This window comes from Macrotis lagotis, chromosome 1 (genome assembly GCF_037893015.1).
Source record: "Macrotis lagotis isolate mMagLag1 chromosome 1, bilby.v1.9.chrom.fasta, whole genome shotgun sequence".
NCBI classification, from domain to species: Eukaryota; Metazoa; Chordata; class Mammalia; order Peramelemorphia; family Peramelidae; genus Macrotis; species Macrotis lagotis.
The window spans coordinates 502411269-502426471 of NC_133658.1; the positions used below are offsets into that span (position 1 = coordinate 502411269).

Genomic DNA, 15203 nt, shown 5'->3' on the forward strand with positions numbered 1-15203 from the left:
GAATGTTCAGAGCACCAAAAAGAGTGAATAAATAAAATTAAAGAAGATCAGTTAAAAATAACATTAAAATATTTTTTTAATGAAAGATTAGGGGAAAATGAATACCAGGCATGATAGCTTAGAACAGTTGGTGGAAACTGTTAGTGATTCATATTCTCTGAGAAATACAATGGTCTTGATTAAAGATACACTAAAAAAAGATAAAGAGCAGCTAGAAATCAAAGAGAGAGAGACAGAAACAGAAACAGAGTCAGACAGAGAAATAACATCATCCTGATGCAGAGAAACCTAGGCATGGCAGTGATGAGATCAGCTGGAAACAAACTTTGGAAATCTTTTGTTTGCATTGTAAAGGGAATCTTCCTTCTTCCTTTATCATCTAATTTAGGCCACACCTGAGAGCCTGACCTTCAACCTGATTTGGGTTGCATTGTCTTCTGGTGGGACAGCTAGGGAACACAGGCCCTGGAAACACCCAAGACCACCCAAAAGAGACCCCTCCTCAAAAGACGAAATTTCCAATGAGGGACTTGAGTCAATCCTGGGTCACCACACCCTCCCATGGACTCTGGGAGAAAATTTAAGGAGATTGAGGAAGGGGTTTGCCTTTTTTACCTTCTGGCCTTCTGCTCAACACTGGACAACTGGTCTGGCCAATTCAATGAGCAATTCAAGTGGTCTCTTTAAACTCTTTTTTAACTTTTCTATTACTTTCTTAATATGTTATAACATCTTTTAATAAATCTCTATTTCCTTTCCAAAATCTGCATTCCCAAATCTGAGGCATTGTGGGGCAGAACTGATCTCAAGAAACAAATCAGTGGCAACAGTCCTACAGTTGCTTGTCTAGTCATGCAGAACACATCCTTCATAGAATTCTGTAACATCCTGCTTCTGGTCTCATTCCTACAAAATGCAATAGTCAAAATTCTAAAAAGTTCTAGGAAGGGCCTTTTATGTTAAACCAACTCAGATAAATAAAACTTTAAAGGAAAGGATGATTTTACATTCTTAAAAGTTATATTCTGAAGCCTCGTGGATACTGCATTATGAAAAAAAAAGAATATTGAAGAAAAGAATGAGTAGGAATTGAGTAAGAAATGTTCTACCCCAGAATTGTGCAAGAGGTCAGCAAAAAGTTTGAGGGCTATAGAAACAGAGACTACCTACAAAGTTAATATTTTCATAGGTTAGCTTCCCAGAATGGTCAAAATTTTATCCTGGGATCCATATAGCCACAAAGACTCTTCTTCTGAAGAATTTAAGATAATAAAGCTCAAGATTATTGAGAAAGCCCCAGAAAGTGACACCAGGCAGAAGCCCTTGACCAGCAAAGAGCTTGTAGTGTTCAGACTAATTACGTTTCTCCTTAGTTCTAAGATGCTAAAAGAGGATCTGAAAATCCAGTACCTTAATGATCAAACAAGCATGAAAACTAGTAAGAATATCCAATTCCCACCTTGATCTCTAAATGTTAGCTTTGGGCCAATATTATCTATATATCACAGAAGATAAGTCCTATTTATAGGTGAAATGTCTTTTCTAGACTTTAATATGACTTTATTTTTCTCTTCACTGGAGGGAGGTTGGGAAAAGAGCAACCATTTTTTAAGTACTTACAATATACCAGGCACTATATTAGATGTTTTAAAATTTGTCGTTTGATAATCACAACAATCTTGTGAGGATGTTATTATTTTTCTAATTTTACAATTAAGAAAATTGAGGCAGACAGATTAAGTAACTTTTTCCAGAGTCATAGAGCTAGTAAATATCTGAAACAGGATTTTAAATCAGGTCTTCCTAATTTTGGGGTCAGCATTGCATCTTTAATGTAACCGAGTAATTTTAGGCATTTTTGTTAAAAAAAATAGTACCAGAGGTGAGTAGGAACTATTGATTAAAATATTAAGTAGGGAACAATCACAAACAAAATTAATTTATTCACCCTGAAGGAATATTGAAAAGTGTGTGTGGGGGAATTCTTGAATAGAAGAGGTGCCTTAGATGGACTTAGATAATTGTGGTATCGCTGACAAATTGTAGTATATGAATGAATATTATTGCAACAAATGAGATTTTAGAAACCTGGGTAGAATAAACTGACACAGAATGAAGCAAGCAGAAATGAGAACAATTTATATATGGACAACAACACTGCAAAGTAAAACAACTTTGAAAGACTTTAGAATTCTGATCAGTGAGATGACCAAACCATGTTTCTAGAGGATGTTGATTAAACACCTTAGACTGAGATGATGGAAATAATGTGCAGAGACATATATTTTGGAAAGGACTACTGTATGATTCCATTTTGCTTTACTCTGCTCATTTGTGAAAGGGTCCCCCCCCCCAACTATCTTTCTCTGGGTGGTTATTAGACTAAGTTTAAATTGGGTAAGAAATTATCTTTTACATTCATGAAACTGACCAACTATTATGTTCATTGAATTTGCCATCATTTCCTTTCTCCAGAGAGAAAAGGGAAAGAATAAGCATTTAGCACCAAGCACTTATCTCATTTGTTCTTCACAATAATTTAGTGAGGTAGGTGCAATTATTCCCATTTTACAGTTAAGGAAACTAAGACACATAATAGTTATATGACTTGCTCAGGGTCACACACTTAGTAAATATCTGAAGTTGATTTTGTAATCAGGTCTTTCTAATTTCTGACTCAGTGTTCTTTCCACTGAGCTATTATTTCTCAAAAAATTTCTAGAAATTTTCCATAAAATTTCCTTTTCTATCAAACATAATGAAGTCAGGAGAAGGTCAATGAAGCAAGTGTTTATTTGCTTGTTGAGTGGTGACAAAATGTTGGCAGCTATGAGGTATTTATCAGAGACTAGCTCCATACAGTCTGGCATGCTCTGTATTCAGAGAGATATAGATAAGGGACCTAGGAAAAACTTACTAGTTCCTAAACAGCACTCTGTTCTGCCTTTTAAGTCAAATGTTTTTTTTTTTTACTTTTATCCATCTTTGATTCACTTAATGAACTATTGAAATAAAATTCATAAAAGTAGATCCCTCAGAAAGTTTAAAAAAATTCTCATTATCAGTTATGATTAGGAGCCCTGCTAAGGAAAGAAAGGAAAGGAAAAAGAGCAATTTCAAGCAGAAGGAGTTCCTGATGAATTAGTCTGGTATAATCTTTTAGGAAAGCAAATCTATCAGTAATCCTGTCAAAAAAGATGTTTAATGGTCTAAAAGTCAAAGTCACCTTGGACACTGTTGATCTTCTTTCAGATTAAGAACAATGAAAAAACCCAGTTGGAATAAAATAAGCACTAAAGTTGAACTGTGGGTTTTCACAGACTTGGGGGAAAAAAACCCATTGGTTTCAAAAACAACAAACAAACATAACCACTCAATAATTTCTCTTAGTTCCTCTACTCTACTTCTCCAAAGGATCAGAAATTGTGAAATAGTATGACAAAGATTATTCACTTAATATTCTGACCACAAATGGTAAAACAGGGGAAAACTTTCCACAGACCTGAAAGTAACCTTCAACAGCTATCACTAAGCAGTATGGTAAATAATAGGGCAGGTTTTGCCCCGTGGCACTGACACTGGGTGGGGTACAGACTTTCTTTTAGGGAGGAGCAGTTCCTGAAGCTTACTTTGAATTTCTTGGCTAGATATACTGCCATATAGTGTAAATGTCATCCTCAGGCAACCACTCCCAAGTTCCCTTAACTGTAATATCCCTTTACTGTAACATCCCTTTTCCAGGACAATTGCACCCCTCTCTGACTGTCCCTGATCTGCTCTCCAGCCTGGACTTCTTGCTTCTGAGACTCAGAGTTGAAATGATTTGGAAAGATTTACATAGCTAGTAAGTGGAAAAGACAGGATAATATCTGTCTTCAAGTGTTTGAAGGGCTATCACATGAAAGAAGGACTAGGATTTGTTCTTGACTCCAAGGAACAGAACTAGGAACAATGGGAGGAAGCTTCAGAGAGGAAGATTTAGGCTTGAGGTAAGAAAAAAACTTCCTAACAATTCAACCCAAATCTTTTGACAACAAAGACATATCACCTTTGTCAAAATCACTATAATCCAAATTACTATATCCAATTGTTATTACTACTGTGATCTTGCTCCCTCCTTATACCACCACATTAACTGTTTTTCCCTAAGAAAAAATATCCTTAATTGTAGCTCTGACTGTAAATAGTTTTAATCCACATAATCATAGAAAAACTGTGCTTTTGAATCCCTATTCAATGATTACCCACAACATCTGAATTGTAGTGCTGGATGAATCATGAATTAGCTAAAGAATTATGGATAAAATCATTTTTAAAAGAAATTTTATTTTATTTTCAGCTCCTAATTCCATTCTTCCCACTTCTCTCACCAAGAAAGCAAGAAAAATAAAACTTGTTACTAACATGTATATTCAAGCAAAACAAATTCTTGTTTTAACAACATGCAAATATGATATGCAATTATATTTGTGTATACATGTATATAAATGTATGTATATACATGCACATATGTGTGTACATACACATTTTATTTATATACACACATATATTTATTTATATAAATTAAATATCTATGCTTTTGTCTGCACTCTGAGTACATCACCTCTTTATGTGAATGTAGATAACATGCATCATCATAAGTTACCTGGAATTGAAATTTATTATATTGATCATTCTCTAAGTTTTTCTCTGCTATTTGATTTGTGATATTTTTATTGTATACATTGTTCTCCTGCTATGGATCAATTAATCCAAGTCTTCCAGGTTTCTCTGAAACCATCCTCTTCATTATTTCTTAGAGCTTAATGTTATTCTACCTCATTCATATACCATATCATGTTCAGACATTCCCCAATTAATGGGCACCCCACCTCTACCAGTTTCTAATTCTTTGCCACCACAAAAAAATGTGATTTATCTTTTCATAAATGTGTGTGTGTGTGTGTGTGTGTGTGTGTGTGTGTGTGTGTGTGTATCCTTTTCTTTTTTATTTGATCTCTGGGGAATAGATTTAGTAGAATTATTTCTGATTCATAGTTTATTAATTTGGGCAGTATTGTTCTAAAGTGATTTTTTTAGAATGACTAGATCACTTTACATAAATGCCACCAACATCCCTTATTCTCCTTTTACATCAACTTTGCCAGTCTGATGGATGGTGACAGTTGTTTTCATTTAAATTTCTCTAATTAGCATGATTTGCTTTTGAATTTATTTTAAAATATGTTATTTCATTAAATATTTCCTAATTATGGGTAAAATACTTTTTAGCATTCATTTAACATCCATTTAAAATTTTTTTAATTCCAAATTCTTCTCCCAATTTTCCTTCCTCCTTGAGAAAGCAAGTTGATATTAATTATATAACTGAAGTTATATAAATTATATTTCCATATTAACTATGTTGCAAAAGAAAATACACAAAAAACAAGAAAAATGTGATTCAGAATTTATCAGTTCTCTTAATAGAGGATGACTTTTTTCATCATAGATCCTCTTAGATATCTTGATCAAAGTAGTTAAGCCTTTCACAGGTTATCAGCTTAGTGATTTCCTGGTTCTGCTCACTTCACTCTGTATCAGTTAATAGGTCTTCCCAGATTTTTCTGAGACAATACTGCTCATCATTTCTTATACCACAAGAGTATTCCATCCCAGTCATTCAACCATTTCCCAAGTGGTGGACATGCCTTCAATTTCTTTCTCTTTGCCACCACAAAAAGAGCTAATGTAAATATTTTTACATAAATAGGTACTTTTCCCTTTTCTTTGAACTTTTTGGAATTCAGTCTAGTGGTATTGCTGTGGCATTGTGAAATTTCCAAGTCAAAGTGCATGCAAAGTTTCATATGACTTTTGGCATAACTGACTTGTTCTCCGTAATAGTTGGCCCAATGCACTCCTCCACCAATAGTGCATTAGTGACCCTATTTTTCCCCTCCAGTATTTGTAATTTTCCCTTCTTGTCATTTTAGCCAATCTGATAGGTATGAGTTGATAGCTCAGAGTTATTTTTATTTGCATTTTTCTAAGCAGTAGGGATTAAGAGCATTTTTGGAGGGGAGGGGTGGCTATAGTTAGTTTTGATTTTTTTCTTCTTCGTAGTAAAGATGCCTGTTTATATCCTTTGACCATTCATCATCTGGATAATAGGTCTTATTTTTTTAATTCGACTTCGTTTCCTAAATATTTAAGGAATGAGACACTTATCAAAGAAACTTGATGTAAATCCCCTCCCAGTTTTTTGTTTTCCTTCTAATTTTGGCTACTTGAGTTTTGTTTGTGAACAAGCATTTTAGTTTCATGTAATCAAAACAATCCATTTTACTTCCTGGAATTATATCTATCTCTTGTTTGGTCATAAATTCTTCCCTTACCTTATAGATTTAAGAGGTATGATTTCCCATGCTCTCCTAGTTATGCTATCATCCTTTATGTCTAAATCATTCATCCACTTTAACTATAAGATGTAATGCTATAATGCTATAAAATGTAATACTGATGCTAATTGATGCCTAATTTCTTCCCAACTATCCTACAGTATTCTCAGTTTTTGCCAAATGAGTTCTTACTCCCAAAGCTTAGGTCTTTGAGTTTATCAAATATTAGATTTTTATGGTCTTTTACCACTGTGTTGTTGTTGTTCAGTCATTTTTCAGGAATATCTGACTCTACTAGACTCCTAGACTTGAAGTTTTGTCATAGATTCTATAGTAGCTTGTAATTTTCTCCTTCTATTCCTTTTTATAATTGAGGAAATTGAGACAAAGAGGGTTAGGTGACTTGCCTAGAGTCAAACAGCTAGAAAATACCTTAAGCCAGATTAGAACTCAGGAAGAACAGTCTTTCTGGTTCCAGGTCCAGAACTCTATCCATTGTACTACCTAATCCCTTATACTGTTTTACCACTTTATTTTTCAACTTGTACCAAAATGTTTTGATGATTTCCACTTTTTAATAAAGCTTGAAATCTGGAACTGTTACGCTGCCTTCCTTCATCTATTTTTCATTGATTCACTTGATATTCTTAACCTTTTACTTTTCAAGATCTTGAAAAAGGTCAAGAATATCTAGCTCTATAAAATAATTCTTTGGTGGTTTGGTTGGTAAAGGCAATGAATAAGTAAATTAATTTAGGAAGAATTCTCATTTTTATTTGGATTTAATATTTTCTCCAGTAGTATAGATCTATCTTTATTTGTGTTAAAAGTGTTTTGTAATTGTGTTCACATAGTTCCTGGATTTGTCTTGGTAGGTAGACTGCCAAGTGTTTTATAGTGTCTGCAGTTATTTTAAAATGAATTTCTATTCCTAATTCTTTTTGACTGACTTTGTTGATAATGTGAAGAAATGCTTATGATTTATGTGGGTTTGTTTTATAACCTGCAACTTTGCTAAAGTTATTATTTCAACTAGATTTTTAGTTGATTCTTTAAGTATGTCATCATATCATTTGCAAAAAATGATAGTTTGGTTTCCTCATTGCTTATTTTTATTTTTCATTTTCTTTTTCTTCTTTTATTGCTCTGGGTAACATTTCTATTATGATATTGAATAATAATGGTAATAATGGATATCCTTGCTTCATCTATAATGTTATTGGGAATGCTTTGAGTTTATCCCTAATATAAGTATTTCTTGCTTTTAACTTTAGATAGTTACTATTTATCATTTTAAGAAAGACTTCGTTGACTCCTATGCTTTTTGATTGAGTTGTATTTTGTCACAAGATTTTCTGTATTAATGTAATCACATGATTTTTGTTTTTGTTATTGCTTTGGTACATTATATCAATAATTTTCCTAATATTGAAGAAGTCCTGCATTCCTGGTAGAAATCCCAACTGATCATAGTGTATGAATTTTTTTTATATATTTCTGCAGTCTCCTTGCTGGCATTTCATTTAAAATTTTGGTATCAGTACTCATTAAGAAAATTGGTCCAAAGTTTTCTTCCTCTATTTTATTTTTTCTGATTTAGATAGCAAAATCAAGTATGTGTCCTATAAAGAATTGGGTATTACTCCTTTTATTAATTTTTTCAAGTAGTTCATATAATATTATTTTTAATTATTCCTTAAATATTTGGTAAAATTCACATATAAATTTATCTGTTTTTGGCAGTATATTCCTAGGGAACTCATTAATGGCTTATTCAAGTTCTTTTTCTAAAATAGAGTTATTTAAACATTCTTTTTACTCTTCTGCTAATCTGGGCAGTTTACATCTTTTATAAATATTCATCTATTTCACTTAGATTGTCAGTTTTACTGCCATATACAGTTGGGCAAAATAACTCCTAATGATTACTTTAATTTCATGTTATTTGATTATTCATTCAACCTATTCATTTTTGATACTGACTGATGATTTGGTTTTCATTCTTTCTTAAGTTAAAACTAACCAATGTTTTGCACATTTCATTTCCCCCCCCTTAAAACTAGCTCCTAGTTTTATTTATTAGTTTATTTTTTTTTTGGAAAGAAAATAGAGATTTATTAAAGGAAGTTACAACATATTAAGAAAGTAATAGAAAAGTTAAAAAGAGTTTAAAGAGAAGACCACCTGGATTTTAAAAAGAGTTTAAAGAGAAGTCCTACCAGAAGATAATGTAATCCAAATCAGGTTGAAAGTTAGGCCCTCTGGTGTGGCCTAAATTAGGTGATAAAGGAAGATTCCCTTTACAATGCAAACAAAACATTTACAATGGTTTCTCAGAATGATCTCATCACTTCCTTGCCCAGGTTTCTCTGCATCATTTTTATTAGATATCTCTATTTTATGCACTGCCTTTTCTGTGTAAGATATGCTAAAATTTTGTATTATATTAAATTAAAATATTTTTAAGTTTTAAAGTACATATAATTTTAAGTGTCCTAAATATTCTAATATTAAGAAAACTTGGTAGATAGTTGTTACAGCTAGGATTTTTAATAAGGACAGACTCTTATAAGCTAAACATTTAGAAATTTAAAATTGCATTGTTTATAAGAAACAATGAATGAAGAAAATTTAAGTAAAATAAATCTCTTATGAACTACATGTGTATTATTGCTTAATATAATTCTATTATGTTATAAATGGCTCTAGAATACTTAGTCCAGAGTGATTAAAATGTCTTTTATTAAGATATCTTAACAAAATGGCACACCTTCCTCATGGTGGGAGAGAGGGGCAGGGAAATTCCAACATACAAGCTCTTTTATGCACTTTGAAAGACTTTGTACCTGCCCCTTCCATGCCAACCATAGGCTGGGGTCACAAATCTAATTGAAACATTGGTTCCTATATATTTCCCCACCCTGCTCATATACTAATGAGCAAGAATAGATAGATCTCTTTGAGTATGTGCAAAGGAGAAGGTCAAGACTAGATTACTCTTGACCAGTTAAGGACTAGTTTCTTCTAATCTAGTTTTTCATTTTTGGAATGGGATTAGGAGAACTCTCCCAGTTTTATGATTGACTGGGGCCATTGCCCCCTTTGTAATGGATTTCAAAGGAGCCCCCCTTATTAGTTCATTTTTTAATGAAAATATGTTCTTAGAAATTTTTATTAGATGTCTTCTATCTTTGGTCAGGAATCTATCATCTATCCCAAACTCATTTTAAAATACCTTGCTTGTCTGTTTACTTTCAAAATTAATATTTTTTCTTCTTAGCCATTTATTTTCAATGGGCAAATTATGCCTTTTATTTCTTATCCAAGTCTTTAAATTTATTAGCCACACATTTTAGGTTTCTTTAGACAGTAAAATTTATGCCATTGTGAGTCACTAAAAGTTAGATGTCATCCATTTTGATAAATATTTAAAGGTTCTCTGTAGTTTATATCTTGATTGGGGTAAATAGTGTATTAAGCACCTTTATGCTAGAGCTTGCTATCCTTTTTTCAGGGCAGTTCACCCATCTCTGGTGTCACCCAACTCTCTCCTATGGCTCCAAGCAGACATAGCAGTAGAATGGCCATGCCTTGTAAACCATTTCAAGGGGCAGACTGAGGGTAACCACAGGTCTCAAATTTGTCAGTGTGTTATAGGAAAGTCTACTCCAAGCATGTGAAGATTTCCCCTTGGCAGAATGGGTGAATAGGAACAATTTATTTGAAAGCCATGTAAACAGCTGAAGCAGCAGTGGAAAGCTTAAAACTTGGTTAGATATTGAAGCTGCCAGGTCATCCATTGCATCTTGGACCATCACTAATCATCCTGACTTTTGTCTTTATATTGTATTTCAATAACTCTGGAAGAAAGAGTGCGGGGTCGGCTAGGTGGTGCAGTGGATAGAGGCCTGGCCCTGGATTCAGGAGGACCTGAATTCAAATTTGACCTCAGACACTTAATAATTACCTAGCTGTGTGACCTTGGGCAATCCATTTAACCCCATTGCCTTGCAAAAAAAACTAAAAAAAAAGTATGGCAAAGCTCTCTGCAAATCTGCCTCTTTTACACGCAAATCAAAACATCACTCCATGATATCATTGGTCCTCTTCAAAAATGAAGGACAAAAATGTCTTGGAAACATGGCCTTAAAAGTCAAAACACAAATGTCTAAGTAACCAAGAAATAGAGATGATAATGTAGATATGGAAGATAAGGAAGATAACAAAGCTCTTCATTCTTTTCACTTAATAGCTGCTTTAATACACTGGAGCATAGACCAACTAACTATTGCTCTTTCTTCTTCCTCTGACCCTTATTCTTTATTAGATCATTATTTTTTTTTACATATATTCTATCATTCTTAGGGAAGCTTCCACTTCAGAGCATTTATCTCTCTCCTGAAGATTCTGCACTCTATTCTTGAATTTAAAGTGTATAGCATTCCTTTTCTTCCCTTTCTCCTTTGTAATTTTTCTACTTTATCTTCTTATCAAAGGTCAAGTCTCTTTTTTTTCTACCTTAGACCCCCCCCCCCTCTTTTTTTTCCTCTACTGATGTCACTTCTTTTTCCTTTAAGAGCATTTCAATCTCCCTAATAACCTGGTTAGAAACATTCTTCAATCTTTTTCCTCTTCTCCAGGAGGAAATTCAGGTTGTACCTGAAATAGATACAATAATAATCACTTAATTGAGACAGGAAAAAATAAACATTACATACTCAATTTAAATTCTCAGCAACTTTTATTCTTTCCACATTGGTTGAGGGTTTTTCACATTGTTTTTTAAACTTGTATGTATTTATACCTTAAGCCCAAGCACCCGGTTAAAACTCCAACTTAAAAAACCTTAATAATCTATCAATCTCAATTCAACTTCCTTTCACTAATGTCATTAACAATTATATAATTCTCTTTCTTCATCATTAACCTTTATTACTGTACCAACCTCCTATTCTTTCCACCAATCTACTTCATCATCCATTCTACTCTATCAATTATTTTAGTTTTGTTTTGTTTTTTTGGTTTTTGCAAGGCAAATGGAACCCCATTTGTGTGGCTTGCCCAAGGCCACACAGCTAGGTAATTATTAAGTGTCTGAGACCAGATTTGAACCCAGGTACTCCTGACTCCAAGGCCAGTGCTTTATCCACTACACCACCTAGCCGCCCCTCTATCAATTATTTTTACCCTTTAAATGTTACACTTGCATTGTCTTAATTATCTTGCTTTGCCTTGCAATTTTTCCTTCTTCAAATTTTTCTTTTCTCATCAAATTTTGCATCCTAATACTATTTTTTTCATCACAAGGCAATGAGATTTTTGGAGCTTATTGCAATTTACATTTTTCCTTATTGCCATATTGATGCACATACTTAACTTTAACACAATAAACTTTCATTAGTGTTTTAATATATGAGCAAACTCCCAATGAGAATTATTATACTGACCTAAGCTTATAACATACATTCAACAGTCATCTTAGTTCAGAGTACCCAGCATATGGTTTAAAAATAAAACAATCTTAGCCTTTGCTCTTATTACAATAATGGCTCAAATATCCTTAACCAAAATGAAATTTCTCAAAATATTCTTAAATATACCATTGATTTTCTTTTTCCTGATATACTTATCTGACTCACATTCCTTTCCTTAGGCTAGACCTTAAAACTGTACTTATCCTAAGAATTTTCCATTCGTCTTCTTCTTACCTAAATTTCCCTTCTAAAAATTAAAGAAACTTAATTCCTATCTTAACATGTAGCTGTTAGCAGGTGTCAGACCCACACACCTAACCTATCTCTGGCTATTACATCCAATTTATCTAAAACTTCTTTTTCTGTTTTGCTTAGTAGCCATAAAGATCCAGGACATCAAAGGGAAATTCCCTTATAGGTATTGAATATCAGTGTCCAGGCAGAGGCATGTGGGTAGTCAAATGTCTTAGGCCAGATTTATTCTTCCAGGTGAGACATTATCCAAATGTCATTCTGGGGAAATCAAATCAAAAGGGTCCAACCTCAGGCCATACTGAGAAGCTGCCCCTTTGGCTGCACATCCCAGTCACCTGACATCTTGGCATCCTTGGCTGCAAAAACATGACATTTGCCCAGTAGCATTTCCTTTTGCTGACCATCCTAGTATCTGATATAAAAAGAAAATTGATTAAAAGTCCCATGATTTAAAATAGTTGTTTTACCTAATTAGATCTCCAAGTGAATCCATTTCATAATTTAGATTGGGGGGGAGTCACAATCAATCAGCTCCCTTCCTCATACATATACCACATATATCTACTCTGAGTGTCCCTGTCCTCAGAATACATTAAATAGGGTTACTTTCTAAATGTTCAAAAAGCAGTCAAGTTCTCCCAGTATCTGAGTATTCCTTGTGAGATTTTAGCTGAAAAGGCAGGACCATTGTCTGACCTGATTCCTAGCAGGAGGTCAAATCAGGAAGGGGCCCATTCAGAATTTTTAAACTACTTCCAAGGCCGTTTCAATAGCTTCTACCCATTCTGAAAATGTGTCAATAAAAACCAAGAGATACTCAAAACCTGCTGCAGGTGTTTTTACTGTCTCTCATTCTATTGTTTTTGAGATAAGAATTTTTCTGCCAGTTCCCCATCATCCTCCTGCTACCTTCTTCTCCCCTTTTTATTCAACAAAGGAATCTTCGGATGGGAGAGTCAGCTGGTTCAGGGGGAAGGGGAGACAGAACAGGATTTTTCCATCTAGGAATGTTCAATACCTTCCTTGTTCTTGTATTCCCCCCTTTTGATCTAGCGAAGGAATCTTCCAAGGGGGAACAGACAGGACCTGGTGACAGGGGTGGGGGGATGGGGTTTGGAAAATCAGGGACTGAGATCTCTAAATTTAACAAAACAGTAATAAGTGTAACACATTAAGAACTAGATTTCACAAAATAATCTTTCCATTATTACATTTATACCTGGACCTACAGATCTAGAGCAAGTTCCAACACATTATTTAAAATTTCAGGGAACCTAGAGGGTCATGCTCTGATAATTTCCCTCATTAACAATCATTAATTCTAGTGTTCACATCATTACAGTAAAATACTTTATATTTCCAAAAGCAGATCATATGTTTGACAACACCCTTCATTCTTACTGATGTCATCTAATTAGGGTTACATAATTTTTAATTTCCTAATCATTTTCCAAAGCCCCTCACATTTATTCAATATCATTGGAAAAGGTATCTTGCAGTTAAGATATAATGTAAACATTAAATTCTTAACCTGCATGTAACATAACATGCTGACATCTCATTCTCTTAAAGCAACATAAAACAACAGGTTCTCTAAAGTTAACTTTATAATTAAGTATCTTTCACACACAAACCTCTTCTGAATTTTTGCTTTATAACTTATTTTATCTCTTCTTCCAAATATACTTCTATTTTTCAAGGAAAATAAGATCCTCTGTCAGTTAGTTTTATACAATAATTTCAAAAGTCCAATGTACACTTAGTACCCAAGACAGTGTTACAGTTATATGTATAATTTCCACTTTTTAACTGACAATAAAAAAGCTACATTGATCTCACATATCAATATTCCCTTTCATAAACATGAGGTGAAAAACAAAGCCTTTCACAAATTTTCTGGGCCAAAAAGACCTTGAGAACTATAACCCATTGGCAAGGTATTCTCTAGTGTTTTTTTTCCTCATAAAAAATCTTTACAAATGTGATAGATGAAACTTCAATTCATTCATAATCTGTTATTACAAAACAATTTTAAAATCTCAAAAAGTATAGCTTAAATTGTTCTTATACAAAGTTTACTAATTGTACACAGCATATTTCAATTACATGCATGTTTTCTTTACTCCCTAAAACTTTAAAATACAAAGAATTAAGACCAATTGTTGCTAAAAATCCTTTCTTATAACTACAAGATTTTCTTCATACTTCTCTTAAATTCCAAAAGTCATATTCAAATTAGCTTTAAATCATTTTCTTTTCAAAGCCTAAAAGTTTGCAAATTCTTCTTATTTTTATCAGTGTAGTTCTAACTTCTCAATGCTCTCACTTATAAGAGCTTTCTATTCTCACTGACCAACACTTTTTAATATTAGAACATTCTATGTTCTGGGAATTGGAGATTCCCCACAATTTGAGATATCAAAGTAATATGTACTAAATCTTTACCTTTACTGTTTATCATTACTCACTCACTCCAGATTTTCCCCAAATACATGAATTATATTCCAATCAGTGTAAAATTTTTTTTTATGTTTTTGCAAGGCAAATGGGGTCAAGTGGCTTGCTCAAGGCCACACAGCTAGGTAATTATTAAGTGTTTGAGGCTGGACTTGAACTCAGGTACTCCTGACTCCAGGGCTGGTGCTCTACCCACTGTACTATCTAGCCACCCCCCCCAATCAGTGTAAAATATTACCTTCCCCTTGTTTAGTTATTCTAAAGCTAACTCACAAGACTGTCCTGACTCCCATGACTCTGGAGGGGCCATAAAACATCAGAATCCAAACTCAAACATAAATTTTTACAAACCCCTTAATTCAATTGACATGTATCTTTAGATTAGCACATTATAGGATCAATAATAACATAACAAAATTAACATTTACCTAGCAATTGCTTTCATATCAAAGTTTTTACTTTACGGGGTTTATTACTTTTCCAACAAATTTATTGCCAAACATTGCAAAAAGTACCAATTTAATGCAATTTTTAAATCACCCCAACTTCATATAAACACATATCTCCCTATAGACTTAACAGTTCTATACTTTCTTCTTTTCTTACAATGATTTGTAAACCATTTTCCAAAGTTCCC

The 15203-nt window shown here is 33.4% G+C and overlaps 1 long non-coding RNA gene across 1 annotated transcript in view; it reads left to right on the forward strand.

Annotated features, from left to right (window-relative positions):
• The first annotated feature begins 3746 nt into the window (after positions 1-3746).
• The window catches only part of LOC141506861 (uncharacterized), a 102832-nt gene continuing 91375 nt past the window's right edge, over positions 3747-15203 (forward strand). Inside the window, exon 1 of the long non-coding RNA XR_012473994.1 lies at positions 3747-3989. This is a non-coding gene — a long non-coding RNA (uncharacterized LOC141506861). The remainder of the gene's footprint in view (positions 3990-15203) is intronic.